This window comes from Lissotriton vulgaris, chromosome 1_1 (genome assembly GCF_964263255.1).
Source record: "Lissotriton vulgaris chromosome 1_1, aLisVul1.2, whole genome shotgun sequence".
Classification (NCBI taxonomy): Eukaryota; Metazoa; Chordata; class Amphibia; order Caudata; family Salamandridae; genus Lissotriton; species Lissotriton vulgaris.
The window spans coordinates 16,952,634-16,967,360 of NC_141685.1; the positions used below are offsets into that span (position 1 = coordinate 16,952,634).

The 14,727-nt window shown below is 59.0% G+C and overlaps 1 protein-coding gene across 1 annotated transcript in view; it reads left to right on the forward strand.

The window, feature by feature from the left end:
* Nucleotides 1-641: 641 nt before the first annotated feature.
* LOC147736980 (uncharacterized) overlaps nucleotides 642-14,727 on the forward strand; it is a 36,048-nt gene continuing 21,962 nt past the window's right edge. The window contains exon 1 of the mRNA XM_086954870.1: nucleotides 642-837. The gene's annotated coding sequence lies outside the window, so the exon portion shown is untranslated. The remainder of the gene's footprint in view (nucleotides 838-14,727) is intronic.

Consider the following 14,727-nt stretch of genomic DNA (forward strand, 5'->3'; position numbering starts at 1 on the left):
TGCATAGAGTGAAGACGTGGTCCTGGCGCTCCGGCGAATAAACCTCCTGTCTTTCCTGGTGCACCGGTATCATTACAACTTTGCTATCTAGCACGTTGTGGATTTGAAAAACTGCAAATCAATTATTTAAAAGAATAAATAAGCTGCCCAGTTTAATTGCAAAACTGACCGAAATACTCATATATTCATTAAAATAACGTTATATTCATTGAAATTCAGATATGTTCTTTGAAATACAGACTGCCACTTCCAATTGTTACCTTTCTGTAAACACTCTCAAGTCCTTTACGTCAGTGTTTTGAAGATGCTCATCTGAAGTGAAGCTATAAATACTTTTTTACAGAAGCAACCAAGTGTGAGGCCCTATACTTGAACTGTATGACCCTTAAAAACATTCACGTCTGTGACATCTGAAATCCCAGGTCTTTCCAGGTATAAATGCTTGTTGGTGTGAAATGTATTCACTGATGGAGCCTGGAGGCGGCGGTTCCGTCAGCGGCCACCAGAGGGCGCTCCTCACCTGATGATGGATCCCGCTGAGCTGCACATGGGATGGAAGGAGAAGGATTTCCTCTTCCGGGTCAGCGGCAGCAGAGACAGCATCAGCAGCGACGGTGACATCACTTCCGGCCTCTCCTTGTGTGTGCGGCTTGGAGCAGAGGAGGAAGGAGCCATTGCCTGTGTGTGCAGTTACCTTCATCTTCAGACCCCCACAGATCATCCCCTGCTCCCCATCAGACCCCAGATCTGCCCCTGCCCCCCTCAGACTCCAGATCTACCCCCCCCTCCCATCATCACTCCAGGAGGTGGAGAGAGCCCGGACAGGTTTCTGCTCAGGTAGGAGAACTGCCAACCCCCACCCCCCATTCATAAGAGCTCGGCTCTCTTCCTGCTGCTGAGACTGATTAGGGAGCGGAGGAGAGGCCTGTCCAGAGGTACAGAGGAGGTGAGGCCTCTCCAGAGGAGGAGAGGAGGTGAGGCCTGTCCAGGGGCAGAGGAGGTGAGGCCTCTCCAGGGGTGCTGAGGAGGAGAGGCCTGTCCAGAGGAGGAGCAGAGGAGGAGAGGCCTGTCCAGAGGAGGAGAGGCCGGTCCAGGGACAGAGGAGGAGAGGCCTGCCCAGAGGAGGAGAGGAGGAGAGGCCTGTCCAGAGGAGGGGCAGAGGAGGAGAGGACTGTCCAGAGGAGGAGAGGCCTGACCAGGGGTGCAGAGGAGGTGAGGCCTGTCCAGAGGAGGGGCAGAGGAGGAGAGGCCTGTCCAGAAGAGGGGCAGAGGAGGAGAGGCCTGTCCAGAGGAGGGGCAGAGGAGGAGAGGACTGTCCAGAGGAGGAGAGGAGGAGAGGACTGTCCAGGGGCGGAGAGGAGGAGAGGCCTGTCCAGAGGAGGGGCAGAGGAGGAGAGGCCTGTCCAGAGGAGGAGAGGAGGAGAGGACTGTCCAGGGGAGGGGCAGAGGAGGAGAGGCCTGTCCAGAGGAGGGGCGGAGGAGGAGAGGACTGTCCAGAGGAGGAGAGGAGGAGAGGACTGTCCAGGGGCGGAGAGGAGGAGAGGCCTGTCCAGGGGAGGGGCAGAGGAGGAGAGGCCTGTCCAGGGGTTCAGAGGAGGAGATGCCTGTCCAGAGGAGGAGAGGAGGAGAGGCCTGTCCAGGGGTGCAGAGGAGGAGAGGCCTGTCCAGAGGAGGGGCGGAGGAGGAGAGGCCTGTCCAGGGGAGGAGAGGAGGAGAGGCCTGTCCAGGGGTTCAGAGGAGGAGATGCCTGTCCAGAGGAGGAGAGGAGGAGAGGACTGTCCAGAGGAGGAGAGGAGGAGAGGCCTGTCCAGGGGGAGGAGAGGAGGAGAGGCCTGTCCAGGGGCGGAGAGGAGGAGAGGCCTGTCCAGGGGAGGGGCAGAGGAGGAGAGGCCTGTCCAGGGGAGGGGCGGAGGAGGAGAGGACTGTCCAGAGGAGAAGAGGAGGAGAGGACTGTCCAGGGGCGGAGAGGAGGAGAGGCCTGTCCAGGGGAGGGGCAGAGGAGGAGAGGCCTGTCCAGAGGAGGGGCGGAGGAGGAGAGGACTGTCCAGAGGAGGAGAGGAGGAGAGGACTGTCCAGGGGCGGAGAGGAGGAGAGGCCTGTCCAGAGGAGGGGCAGAGGAGGAGAGGCCTGTCCAGAGGAGGAGAGGAGGAGAGGACTGTCCAGGGGAGGGGCAGAGGAGGAGAGGCCTGTCCAGAGGAGGGGCGGAGGAGGAGAGGACTGTCCAGAGGAGGAGAGGAGGAGAGGACTGTCCAGGGGCGGAGAGGAGGAGAGGCCTGTCCAGAGGAGGAGAGGAGGAGAGGACTGTCCAGGGGCGGAGAGGAGGAGAGGCCTGTCCAGGGGAGGGGCAGAGGAGGAGAGGCCTGTCCAGGGGTTCAGAGGAGGAGATGCCTGTCCAGAGGAGGAGAGGAGGAGAGGCCTGTCCAGGGGTGCAGAGGAGGAGAGGCCTGTCCAGAGGAGGGGCGGAGGAGGAGAGGCCTGTCCAGGGGAGGAGAGGAGGAGAGGCCTGTCCAGGGGTTCAGAGGAGGAGATGCCTGTCCAGAGGAGGAGAGGAGGAGAGGACTGTCCAGAGGAGGAGAGGAGGAGAGGCCTGTCCAGGGGGAGGAGAGGAGGAGAGGCCTGTCCAGGGGCGGAGAGGAGGAGAGGCCTGTCCAGGGGAGGGGCAGAGGAGGAGAGGCCTGTCCAGGGGAGGGGCGGAGGAGGAGAGGACTGTCCAGAGGAGAAGAGGAGGAGAGGACTGTCCAGGGGCGGAGAGGAGGAGAGGCCTGTCCAGGGGAGGGGCAGAGGAGGAGAGGCCTGTCCAGAGGAGGGGCGGAGGAGGAGAGGACTGTCCAGAGGAGGAGAGGAGGAGAGGACTGTCCAGGGGCGGAGAGGAGGAGAGGCCTGTCCAGAGGAGGAGAGGAGGAGAGGACTGTCCAGGGGCGGAGAGGAGGAGAGGCCTGTCCAGAGGAGGGGCAGAGGAGGAGAGGCCTGTCCAGAGGAGGGGCGGAGGAGGAGAGGACTGTCCAGAGGAGGAGAGGAGGAGAGGACTGTCCAGGGGCGGAGAGGAGGAGAGGCCTGTCCAGAGGAGGAGAGGAGGAGAGGACTGTCCAGGGGCGGAGAGGAGGAGAGGCCTGTCCAGGGGAGGGGCAGAGGAGGAGAGGCCTGTCCAGGGGTTCAGAGGAGGAGATGCCTGTCCAGAGGAGGAGAGGAGGAGAGGCCTGTCCAGGGGTGCAGAGGAGGAGAGGCCTGTCCAGAGGAGGGGCGGAGGAGGAGAGGCCTGTCCAGGGGAGGAGAGGAGGAGAGGCCTGTCCAGGGGTTCAGAGGAGGAGATGCCTGTCCAGAGGAGGAGAGGAGGAGAGGACTGTCCAGAGGAGGAGAGGAGGAGAGGCCTGTCCAGGGGGAGGAGAGGAGGAGAGGCCTGTCCAGGGGCGGAGAGGAGGAGAGGCCTGTCCAGGGGAGGGGCAGAGGAGGAGAGGCCTGTCCAGGGGAGGGGCGGAGGAGGAGAGGACTGTCCAGAGGAGAAGAGGAGGAGAGGACTGTCCAGGGGCGGAGAGGAGGAGAGGCCTGTCCAGGGGAGGGGCAGAGGAGGAGAGGCCTGTCCAGAGGAGGGGCGGAGGAGGAGAGGACTGTCCAGAGGAGGAGAGGAGGAGAGGACTGTCCAGGGGCGGAGAGGAGGAGAGGCCTGTCCAGGGGAGGGGCAGAGGAGGAGAGGCCTGTCCAGGGGTTCAGAGGAGGAGATGCCTGTCCAGAGGAGGAGAGGAGGAGAGGCCTGTCCAGGGGTGCAGAGGAGGAGAGGCCTGTCCAGAGGAGGGGCGGAGGAGGAGAGGCCTGTCCAGGGGAGGAGAGGAGGAGAGGCCTGTCCAGGGGTTCAGAGGAGGAGATGCCTGTCCAGAGGAGGAGAGGAGGAGAGGACTGTCCAGAGGAGGGGAGGAGGAGAGGCCTGTCCAGGGGAGGAGAGGAGGAGAGGCCTGTCCAGGGGAGGGGCAGAGGAGGAGAGGCCTGTCCAGGGAGGAGAGGAGGAGAGGACTGTCCAGAGGAGGAGAGGAGGAGAGGACTGTCCAGAGGAGGGGCAGAGGAGGAGAGGCCTGTCCAGGGGAGGAGAGGAGGAGAGGCCTGTCCAGGGGAGGAGAGGAGGAGAGGCCTGTCCAGGGGAGGGGCAGAGGAGGAGAGGCCTGTCCAGGGAGGAGAGGAGGAGAGGACTGTCCAGAGGAGGAGAGGAGGAGAGGACTGTCCAGAGGAGGAGAGGAGGAGAGGCCTGTCCAGGGGAGGAGAGGAGGAGAGGCCTGTCCAGGGGAGGGGCAGAGGAGGAGAGGCCTGTCCAGGGAGGAGAGGATGAGAGGACTGTCCAGAGGAGGAGAGGCCGGTCCAGGGACAGAGGAGGAGAGGAGGTGAGGCCTGTCCAGAGGAGGAGAGGAGGAGAGGCCTGTCCAGGGGAGGGGCAGAGGAGGAGAGGCCTGTCCAGGGAGGAGAGGCCTGTCCAGGGGTCAGAGGAGGAGAGGAGGAGAGGCCTGTCCAGGGGAGGGGCAGAGGAGGAGAGGACTGTCCAGAGGAGGAGAGGCCTGTCCAGGGGTCAGAGGAGGAGAGGAGGTGAGGCCTGTCCAGAGGAGGAGAGGAGGAGAGGCCTGTCCAGGGGAGGGGCAGAGGAGGAGAGGCCTGTCCAGGGAGGAGAGGACGAGAGGCCTGTCCAGGGGTGCAGAGGAGGAGAGGCCTGTCCAGGGGTGCAGAGGAGGTGAGGCCTGTCCAGGGGTCAGAGGAGGAGAGGCCTGTCCAGGGGTCAGAGGAGGAGAGGAGGAGAGGCGTGTCCAGAGGAGGAGAGGAGGAGAGGCCTGTCCAGGGGAGGGGCAGAGGAGGAGAGGCCTGTCCAGGGAGGAGAGGAGGAGAGGACTGTCCAGAGGAGGAGAGGCCGGTCCAGGGACAGAGGAGGAGAGGCCTGTCCAGAGGAGGGGCAGAGGAGGTGAGGCCTGTCCTGGGGAGGAGAGGAGGAGAGGACTGTCCAGGGGAGGAGAGGAGGAGAGGACTGTCCAGAGGAGGAGCAGAGGAGGAGAGGCCTGTCCAGGGACAGAGGAGGAGAGGCCTGTCCAGGGGTGCAGAGGAGGAGAGGCCTGTCCAGGGGTGCAGAGGAGGTGAGGCCTGTCCAGGGGTCAGAGGAGGAGAGGCCTGTCCAGGGGTCAGAGGAGGAGAGGAGGTGAGGCCTGTCCAGTGGTGCAGAGGAGGTGAGGCCTGTCCAGGGGTGCAGAGGAGGAGAGGCCTGTCCAGGGGCAGAGGAGGAGAGGCCTCTCCAGGGGTGCAGAGGAGGAGAGGCCTGTCCAGAGGAGGAGCGGAGGAGGAGAGGTCTGTCCAGAGGAGGAGCAGAGGAGGAGAGGCCTGTCCAAGGGTGCAGAGGAGGAGAGGCCTGTCCAGGGGTGCAGAGGAGGAGAGAGGCCTGTCCAGGGTTGCAGAGGAGGAGAGGCCTGTCCAGGGGAGGGGCAAAGGAGGTGAGCCCTGTCCAGGGACAGCAGAGGAGAGGCCTGTCCAGGGGTGCAGAGTAGGAGAGGCCTGTCCAGGAGAGCAGAGGATGAGAGGCCTGTCCAGGGGTGCAGAGGAGGTGAGCCCAGCCAGGGGAGAGTCGGAGGAGGAGAGGCCTGTCCAGCGGAGGGGCAGGGGGAGGTGAGGCCTGTCCAGAGGAGGGGCAGAGGAGGTGAGGCCTGTCCAGGGGTGCAGAGGAGGACAGGCCTGTCCGGGGGTGCAGAGGAGGAGAGGCCTGTCCAGGGGAGGGGCAGAGGAGGAGAGGCCTGTCCAGGGGTGCAGAGGACGAGAGGCCTGTCCAGAGGAGGAGAGGAGTAGAGGCCTGTCCACGGGTGCAGAGTAGGTGAGGCCTGTCCAGGGGTTGCAAAGGAGGTGAGGCCGGTCCAGGGTTGCAGAGGAGGAGAGGCCTGTTCAGGGGGCAGAGTAGGTGAGGCCTGTCCAGAGGGTGCAGGGGAGGTGAGGCCTGTCCTATGCTTGGGGTTGCAGCCTGGGTTAAGCCTGCCCAGCTAGGAATGAAGAGAAGGTGAGGCATGTCTGGATAGATGTGCAGAGGATAGATATATTACTTTATTATTTGATTAATAAAAATCATTACAATATTGACGCCCAGATACTAAAGTATATATCAATTAGCTGTTAAGATGTTTACACACAATGAAAATAATAAAAAGGAGGTTCACTCATTTCTGAATTCATGCTACATAGTTTCCTCACAATTTATAAAATCCAAATGCGGCCCTTGGGCCATTAGAGGTGTCATGTGTGAGAGCAGTTGGTGGAAACTTATGATATTCAACAATAATAATTGCATTAAACCCAGTCAGCACCTGTTTAAATCTTTTGGGCTCTTAAGGTCATTCTACTTCAAGTGGGCTGCGTCACCAGGTGAGTTCTGAACCAAAGACCGTTTCAATTACGTTACAGCCAAAAGTCACTAATAATTTGTTAAATTTTAACTTCGTATTAAAAGAAGGGAGCTAGGCTCTCGTCTTTACTAAAAACCGACTAACAATCCTGTTAGACGGACCGGGAGGGTCGGCCGAGATTACGGGGAGAGGTCTCCAGGGAGAGCCGTCTCCAACGACTGTACAGATAAGTAACTTCCCCCCCCACAGACGGACACCACACAAGATTGAAGGTTAACGAGACTTTATAGGCAATTCTTAGGTTACGTTGATATGATACAAGGAGGTCTGGACTCAGGGGTCCCCTCGGTTCTGATCTCTGGTTGAGGAAAAAGGGGTAGCGGGACAGTCTTAGTTGCCAATGAGTTAAATAGCTCTCAATCCTCGAGCTCGGTGTGTTTGCTGATCGGGCCGTGGAGGAGCCAAGCCGGTCCCGAGATGGACGAAGGATGATCGACGGGCCGTGGAGAAGCCAAGCAGGTCCCGGGATGGATGACGGATGGTCGACGGGCCGTGGAGAAGCCAAGCAGGTCCCGATGCAGATGACGGTTACAACGGTCCGCGGCCTCGCCAGCAGATCCGGACGACGATGAAGGATGAAGGTTACGACGGCTGTGGCAGCGCCAACAGGCAGGACGATGGTGCACAGGACAGAGCTACGGCAGCGCCAGTAGTCCGTCCAGGGTGAGTTCCTCTTTACGTCTCTCGACTCCAAGATACAACTGCCTTCCTGCTCTGGAGCTGCCCCAGTTATAGGGCTGGCGGGCTTTGATGTCCGGACCCTCGCACTTGGAGGTCGGGAGGTCCGGGATGAGGGAGTCCAGACACCCAGCGGGGGGGTGGAGCCAGCGCCCGGGGAGGCGATGGGCGAGCGGCACTGGCCGGGGGAGAGCCATCGACACCTCTTTCTCCCATTGACCTGCCAAGTAGCTCGCTCACCTCCTGGGTGGAGGGTGGTGCCGGAATGTCTGAGGCCGGGCTAGGCCCAGGGTTGAGGTCGATCGGGGGCCAGGCGGCCTCGTGATGAAGTGTCCAAGATGGCGGCCCAGGCTGAGCGCATGGGTCGGCAGTGGATCGGGCCCATGAGGTGATCATGTTCGAGGGCAGGTGTCCCTGAGGGGACGTAGGACGTACAATGGTGGTGTGTGGTGCTTGTATGACTGGGCTCGGGCCTGGTCGAGCCGGGGGAGAGCGGCCCGTCATGTGGCCTGTCCAACATGCGTCCCCCCCAGCTGAAGGCGGGGAGAGTTACCCATCCTCTTGGGGACTCTCTTCGTCGAGGCGGAAAAACCGGGACAGGCCATCCGCGTTGGCGTGGTCGGACCCAGGCCGGTGTTCAACCGTGAAGTCCATACCTTGCAAGGAGATGGACCAGCGTAGCAGTTTTGGGTTTTCCCCCCGCATATGCATCAACCACTGCAGGGGTCGGTGGTCAGTCTGTACCCGAAAGTGGGTGCCAAAAAGGTAGGGCCGGAGCTTCTTGAGGGCCCATACCACAGCGAAGGCTTCCCTTTCTATGGTGCTCCAGCGTTGTTCCCGGGGTAGGAGTCTCCGGCTGATGAAGGCCACCGGTTGATCAAGGCCTTCGGTGTTCACTTGGGACAGGACTGCCCCAATGCCCTGGTCGGAGGCGTCCGTCTGGACGATGAACTCCCGGCTGTAGTCTGGGGCCTGGAGCACAGGAGCGGAACACATGGCGGCCTTTAACTGTTCGAATGCCGCTTGACACTCTGGGGTCCAGTTCACTTTCTTGGGCTGATTTTTTGATGTGAGTTCGGTGAGAGGCCCCACGATGGTACCATAGTCTTTCACGAACCTTCGGTAGTAGCCCGTGAGGCCCAGGAAGGCTCGCACCTCAGTTTGAGTGATAGGGGGTTGCCAGTTCTGGATGGCGGCAATCTTCAGCTGTAGAGGGGCCACTAGGCCGCTTCCCACCTGGTGTCCGAGGTAGGTCACCGACCCTTGTCCAATTTGACATTTGCTGGCCTTGATCGTGAGGCCAGCTCGCTGAAGGGCTTGTAGTACTGCTTGGAGGTGGTGGAGGTGCTCGGTCCAATGGTGGCTGTACACAGCGATGTCGTCCAGGTAGGCGGCGCTGAACTCTTCGAGCCCCGCCAGGACCTGGTTGACGAGCCGTTGGAAAGTCGCTGGGGCATTTTTCATGCCGAAGGGCATGACCTTAAAATGATAGTGGCCATCGGGGGTGGAGAAGGCAGAACGTTCTTGTGCTCGGGATGTGAGGCCGATCTGCCAATAACCTGCCGTCAGGTCGAAGATGCTGAGGTAGCGGGCAGCGCCCATTCGGTCGACCAGTTCATCTGCCCGGGGGATGGGGTGTGCGTCCGTTCTGGTGACGTCATTCAGGCCCCGGTAGTCGACACAGAACCGGAGTTCTGGTGTGGTTCCGGGGGCGGCCGCTTTGGGGACCAGTACGACCGGGCTGGCCCATGGACTGTCTGAGGGCTCGATGACCCCGAGCGTGAGCATCTTAGCTACTTCCGCCTGGATGCAGGCCCGTACCCGATCAGGTACGCGGTAGGCCCGGTGGCGGATAGGAGGGTTGTCTCCGGTGTCCACATCGTGCACACACCAGGAAGTGACACCTGGGGTGAGGGAGAACAGACTGGCAAATCGTGATAGGAGGGCTTGGCACTCGTGGCGTTGTTCTCTGGTGAGGGACTCCGAGAGTCGGACCCCATCCACGGAGCCGTCTTGCTCCTGGGTCCGCAAGAGGTCAGGGAGAGGTTCGGAGTCGTCTTCAACCCCATTGTCTGTGGCCATCAAGAGACTGAGTTCTGTTCGCGCAAAGTGGGGTTTCAGTCTGTTGGTGTGGAGGACTCGGAGCGGATTCCGGGCGGACTCCATATCGATCAGATAGGTGGCAGGACCCTTGCGCTCGATTACCTTGAAGGGTCCCGTCCATTTGTCTTGGAGAGCGCACGGTTCTGTGGGGGACATTACCCAGACCTGTTGCCCCGGCTCGAATTCAATAGATGAGGCGTTCTGGTCATACCATTTCCTCATGTCCTCTTGACTTGTCTCTAGGTTGGCTTTTGCTAGGTCTCTGAACCTTCGGGACTGGTTGCGGAGGGTGAGGAGGTACCGGAAGACATCGGGCGGACTCTTGGCCGGAGGCATCTCCCAGCCTTCTTTGATCAGGCTGAGTGGCCCCCGTACTGGGTGCCCATAGAGCAGCTCGAATGGGCTGAAGCCTAGGGACTTCTGTGGGACCTCCCGGTAGGCGAAGAGGAGGCACGGCAGCAGCACATCCCACTGGCGACGGAGGGGCTCTTCCAATCCCCCGATCATCCCTTTTAGCGTGCGATTGAACCGCTCAACAAGTCCGTTTCCTTGGGGGTGATAGGGGGTCGTGAAGCGGTAGGTGACCCCACACTGTTGCCAGAGGGACTTCATATATTTGGAAATAAAGTTTGTGCCTCTGTCACTGACGACTTCTCGGGGGAACCCCACACGGGAGAAGATCCCCATCAGGGCCCGGCCGACCACTGGGGCTGTCACGGTCCGGAGAGGAATAGCCTCAGGGTAGCGGGTGGCGTGGTCCACTAGTACCAGGATGAAGCGATGGCCTTGTCTTGTACGCGGGTCTAGGGGTCCCACAATGTCTATTCCGACCCTCTCAAATGGGGTCGTGACTACTGGAAAGGGTTGCAGGGGGGCCTTTAATTTGCGGCCGCTCTTCCCACTGGCTTGGCACGTGGGGCAAGATCGGCAATGCTGGTGCACATCGTTTCTCATTTTTGGCCAGAAGAAGTGGGTCACTAGGCGGCTGTAGGTTTTATCTTGTCCCAGGTGCCCTGCCAGGGGGACATCGTGGGCCAGATTTAGCAGGAAGTCTCTAAAGCGGAGGGGCACCACTAGTACTCGGTTGGCCCCTAGCTCGGCGATTCGTTGCTCGCTGTACAATAGGTCATTGTCCCAGTAGACCCAATGAGTTCCGGAGGTATCCCCTGCGCTTTGGGCGAGCGCTTGTTGTCGGAGTCCCTCAAGGGAGGGACAAGTCTCCTGCTCCTGACGAAATTGTTCTTGTGTGGGTCCCCCTTCTTGAGCCCACTGGTCAAGATTAGCAAGGTCGGAAGGTTGGGCAAGTTCGAGGGGGATACCATGGTCGGGGGTCTCGGCGGGGGCGACCGGGGGCGGTGGCGCCGGCCATTCTGGTTCTTCGGGGTGAGGGTTGGCACGGGCGGCCATGGACCGGGTGGTGACGCACGCCCAGTCTGGGACGCCCAACATCCCCAAGTGTTCTTTTCGCTCCACGGCTGCCCACGGGGAGCTTTCCAGGTCATTTCCGAGGAGGCAGTCCACGGGGGCGTCGTTTCGGACCGTTACCTTCAGCATGCCGGAGACCCCTCCCCACTCAAAGGGGACGCAGGCCATCCGACACAGACTCTCTGAGTTGTCGGCGGATCGTACAGGGCAGAGAATGTTCGGTAGATATTGTTCTGGGGTCACCAGATGACAGCGGACGGCTGTCACACTGGCCCCGGTGTCTCGAAGGGCTTCGGCCCGTTGTCCATTGATGCTCACCCATTGGCTGTACTTCTGGGTGTTAGCGGGTAGGGGGACCCGCGGGACCATGTCTCTTCCCCCTAAGCACGCGAGAGTCATGGCTGCTGGCTCCCACTCTTGATACTCTTGCTCGTCTGTTTCTTGTTCCTCGGAGATCTGTTCTTCCCCTAGTGCCGCGGCGGCCACCTGGCGGGGTCTTGGACTCTGATACTGCGGGCAGCTTGGGTCGTTTGCATAGTGGCCGACTCGTTGGCATCGGTGACATGTAACATTGGCTCTGTATCCCGGTCGCGCCGGGGTGCTGCCCCGGTTGGCCGGGGGGGTGGTGCTGGTAGTGGGGGCGGCCGGAGTGTTGTCTCTTCCTCGTCCTTGGCCCCCTCCTCCTCCTCTGGGTCGGGGGTGACCATTGTTGTTCCTGTTCTGCTCGTAGGACCCATTCCGGCCCACTCTGGTGATCTCCCACCGGTCAGCTTCGGCTGCGAGCTGCCGGGGATCGGTTAACTTGCTGTCGAGGAGGTGTTGGCGTAGTTCAATGAAGCAATTGTTGGACAGATGCTCCCATACCATCAGATTGAACAGCTGCTCGTAGGTCGTGACGTTGTTCCCTCTGATCCAGCCTTCGAAGGCTCTGCTAAAGTACGTTACATAGTCCACCCAAGTTGTACCTGGAATGCGTGTGCAGTCTCGGAACCGCTGACGGTACATCTCGGGCGTGAGGCCATAGCGGGTGAGGAGGGCCGCTTTCATATGGTCGTAGGAGGTCATCTGGTGGTCTGGGAGCTGTAACAGAGTATCGCGGCCCTCATTAAGGAATTTGCCCCATAGGCCGGCTCCCCAGTCGGCTCTATCGATCCGGTGCGCAGTCATCGCGATTTCATAGGCCTTAAACCATTGCTGGATGTCGTCTTCTCGAAAATATTCTCGGACCACATCCTTGGGGATGTGCACTTTTTTCTCCGTGGTCCCTGGGGTGGACGGTCGGTCAGGCACCCCTAACTCTTTATTCTGTTTGCGCAGGTTGATCTCGGCTAGGTTCCGCTCGTGCTCGTACGTTAGTCTTTTTTCCTCGAGCTCCCTTTGCCTCTGTTTCTCCTCTCTTTCTTCTCGGAGGCGAAGGTGCTCTAAGTTTATTTTTTGCTCGGCCAATTTGAGTTCTATGTCCATCTTGAGTCGGGCCATTTCGAGTTCGTGTAGTCGGGCTTTTTCTCTTTCTTGGATCTCGTCTTGCGAGAGACTGGTTCTTTGCCCCTCAGGGCCCGTGCTGGTATTTTTCGCGGTGCTTTGCTCAGGGGCTTCGACATCCCCGGTCTCTGCCCAAGATTCTAGGGCATGCTTGAAATCGTCCTTGGTACTTAGTCCGGTGGTAGCGATACCTAGTTCGATGCAGAACTGCTTTAGTTCACGATGGCTGTATTCCTCGAGTTTTTCCATTTGGAACTTCTCAGTTGATCCGCTCTCTTTAGTTGACATTGTTGTTCGTTGTGGGGTGAGCTACTCTCTGTACGTTATGCGGTGATTCGGATCGCGCCGCTGGCCACCAATGTTAGACGGACCGGGAGGGTCGGCCGAGATTACGGGGAGAGGTCTCCAGGGAGAGCCGTCTCCAACGACTGTACAGATAAGTAACTTCCCCCCCCACAGACGGACACCACACAAGATTGAAGGTTAACGAGACTTTATAGGCAATTCTTAGGTTACGTTGATATGATACAAGGAGGTCTGGACTCAGGGGTCCCCTCGGTTCTGATCTCTGGTTGAGGAAAAAGGGGTAGCGGGACAGTCTTAGTTGCCAATGAGTTAAATAGCTCTCAATCCTCGAGCTCGGTGTGTTTGCTGATCGGGCCGTGGAGGAGCCAAGCCGGTCCCGAGATGGACGAAGGATGATCGACGGGCCGTGGAGAAGCCAAGCAGGTCCCGGGATGGATGACGGATGGTCGACGGGCCGTGGAGAAGCCAAGCAGGTCCCGATGCAGATGACGGTTACAACGGTCCGCGGCCTCGCCAGCAGATCCGGACGACGATGAAGGATGAAGGTTACGACGGCTGTGGCAGCGCCAACAGGCAGGACGATGGTGCACAGGACAGAGCTACGGCAGCGCCAGTAGTCCGTCCAGGGTGAGTTCCTCTTTACGTCTCTCGACTCCAAGATACAACTGCCTTCCTGCTCTGGAGCTGCCCCAGTTATAGGGCTGGCGGGCTTTGATGTCCGGACCCTCGCACTTGGAGGTCGGGAGGTCCGGGATGAGGGAGTCCAGACACCCAGCGGGGGGGTGGAGCCAGCGCCCGGGGAGGCGATGGGCGAGCGGCACTGGCCGGGGGAGAGCCATCGACACCTCTTTCTCCCATTGACCTGCCAAGTAGCTCGCTCACCTCCTGGGTGGAGGGTGGTGCCGGAATGTCTGAGGCCGGGCTAGGCCCAGGGTTGAGGTCGATCGGGGGCCAGGCGGCCTCGTGATGAAGTGTCCAAGATGGCGGCCCAGGCTGAGCGCATGGGTCGGCAGTGGATCGGGCCCATGAGGTGATCATGTTCGAGGGCAGGTGTCCCTGAGGGGACGTAGGACGTACAATGGTGGTGTGTGGTGCTTGTATGACTGGGCTCGGGCCTGGTCGAGCCGGGGGAGAGCGGCCCGTCATGTGGCCTGTCCAACAAATCCCACTTATTTAGTACAGATCAACTTTGAAGGGATTTGGAAATTGTGCAAATTAGCATTTTTATGGTGTTGGAGCAGCCCAGTGCTAGTTGATTATTGTTGGCTCATCGGCTCTCACATTCAGTAAGCCTTTTTGCTTGTAACAAACCTGATGAGCCGATGTTAAGCATCTGGTTCTCTGGGTTCATGGATGTAAGGCTGGCTTGACGGCAGGAGCAAACACCAAGCTTGTTCCATTCGCCCCGTAACAAAATTTTTCGGTCATTAAGAAATACAGGGCAAAGACATACCCCGTGCTCCATGGGTTCCTTACTACTCCCGCTCCCCTACACATGGTGTTATCATTTGTATGGTGCCAAACGTATTTATTTCCAGTACTCTGAATAGGCATATGACGGATATGGGGCCTCAACCCCTGCCTTAAACCCTGATAAAACCGTCCAAGTATGTTTACGATATGCCAGTTTCGCTCTGTCTGAGTGAAAAGACCTGGAACGAATGGTCGGTTTAATCAACATTTTGAGGCTTGTTGAGAAGGATTAGTGTCCCAGATTTCTTTTGCCTACAGAAGTTGTAAAGAATCATCTAAGTAGTATTGATATGATGGTCCCTGTTGACCAAGTGATATTTCCTGCCACATCATGGCCTCCAGGCTCGATTTTCTGGCCGAGCGTAGCTTGTTGCACAGCTTGATAAATGCTCCAGCTCCAACTGCTCGAGGATTTGGAGGCCAAACTCGAGTCGAATCAATGCCGGGGATCAGGATTTTGGTAGGCTCAACACTTGCTTAAAGATCCTCGTTGTTATTTTATTCACCAGACTGTTGTCCTTCCCTAACATAATCTCCTGACTGTAAGTAAGATAATTGGAGATTTTGGCCTTCAAAACAGGTATTAGAGAGTTTTGAGAAGGTGCACCTCCTATCCATGTGGACCCCTAAATATTTGTCTGAGGCGGCCTTTTCGATGCTTTTTCCATACTGCTATCCACCTTATTGCTATTTCCTTCACCCGTAGGTAATCACCCTTGTCTTTGATATAGATTTAATTCCAGGTCATTTGAGGTGGTGTCGGAGAACAACTGAGCAGGCAGCCTCTGCAGCCCGACCCTGGTGTGACTAATCAGGATAAAGTCATCTGCGTACAAAAGGTTGCTGACCC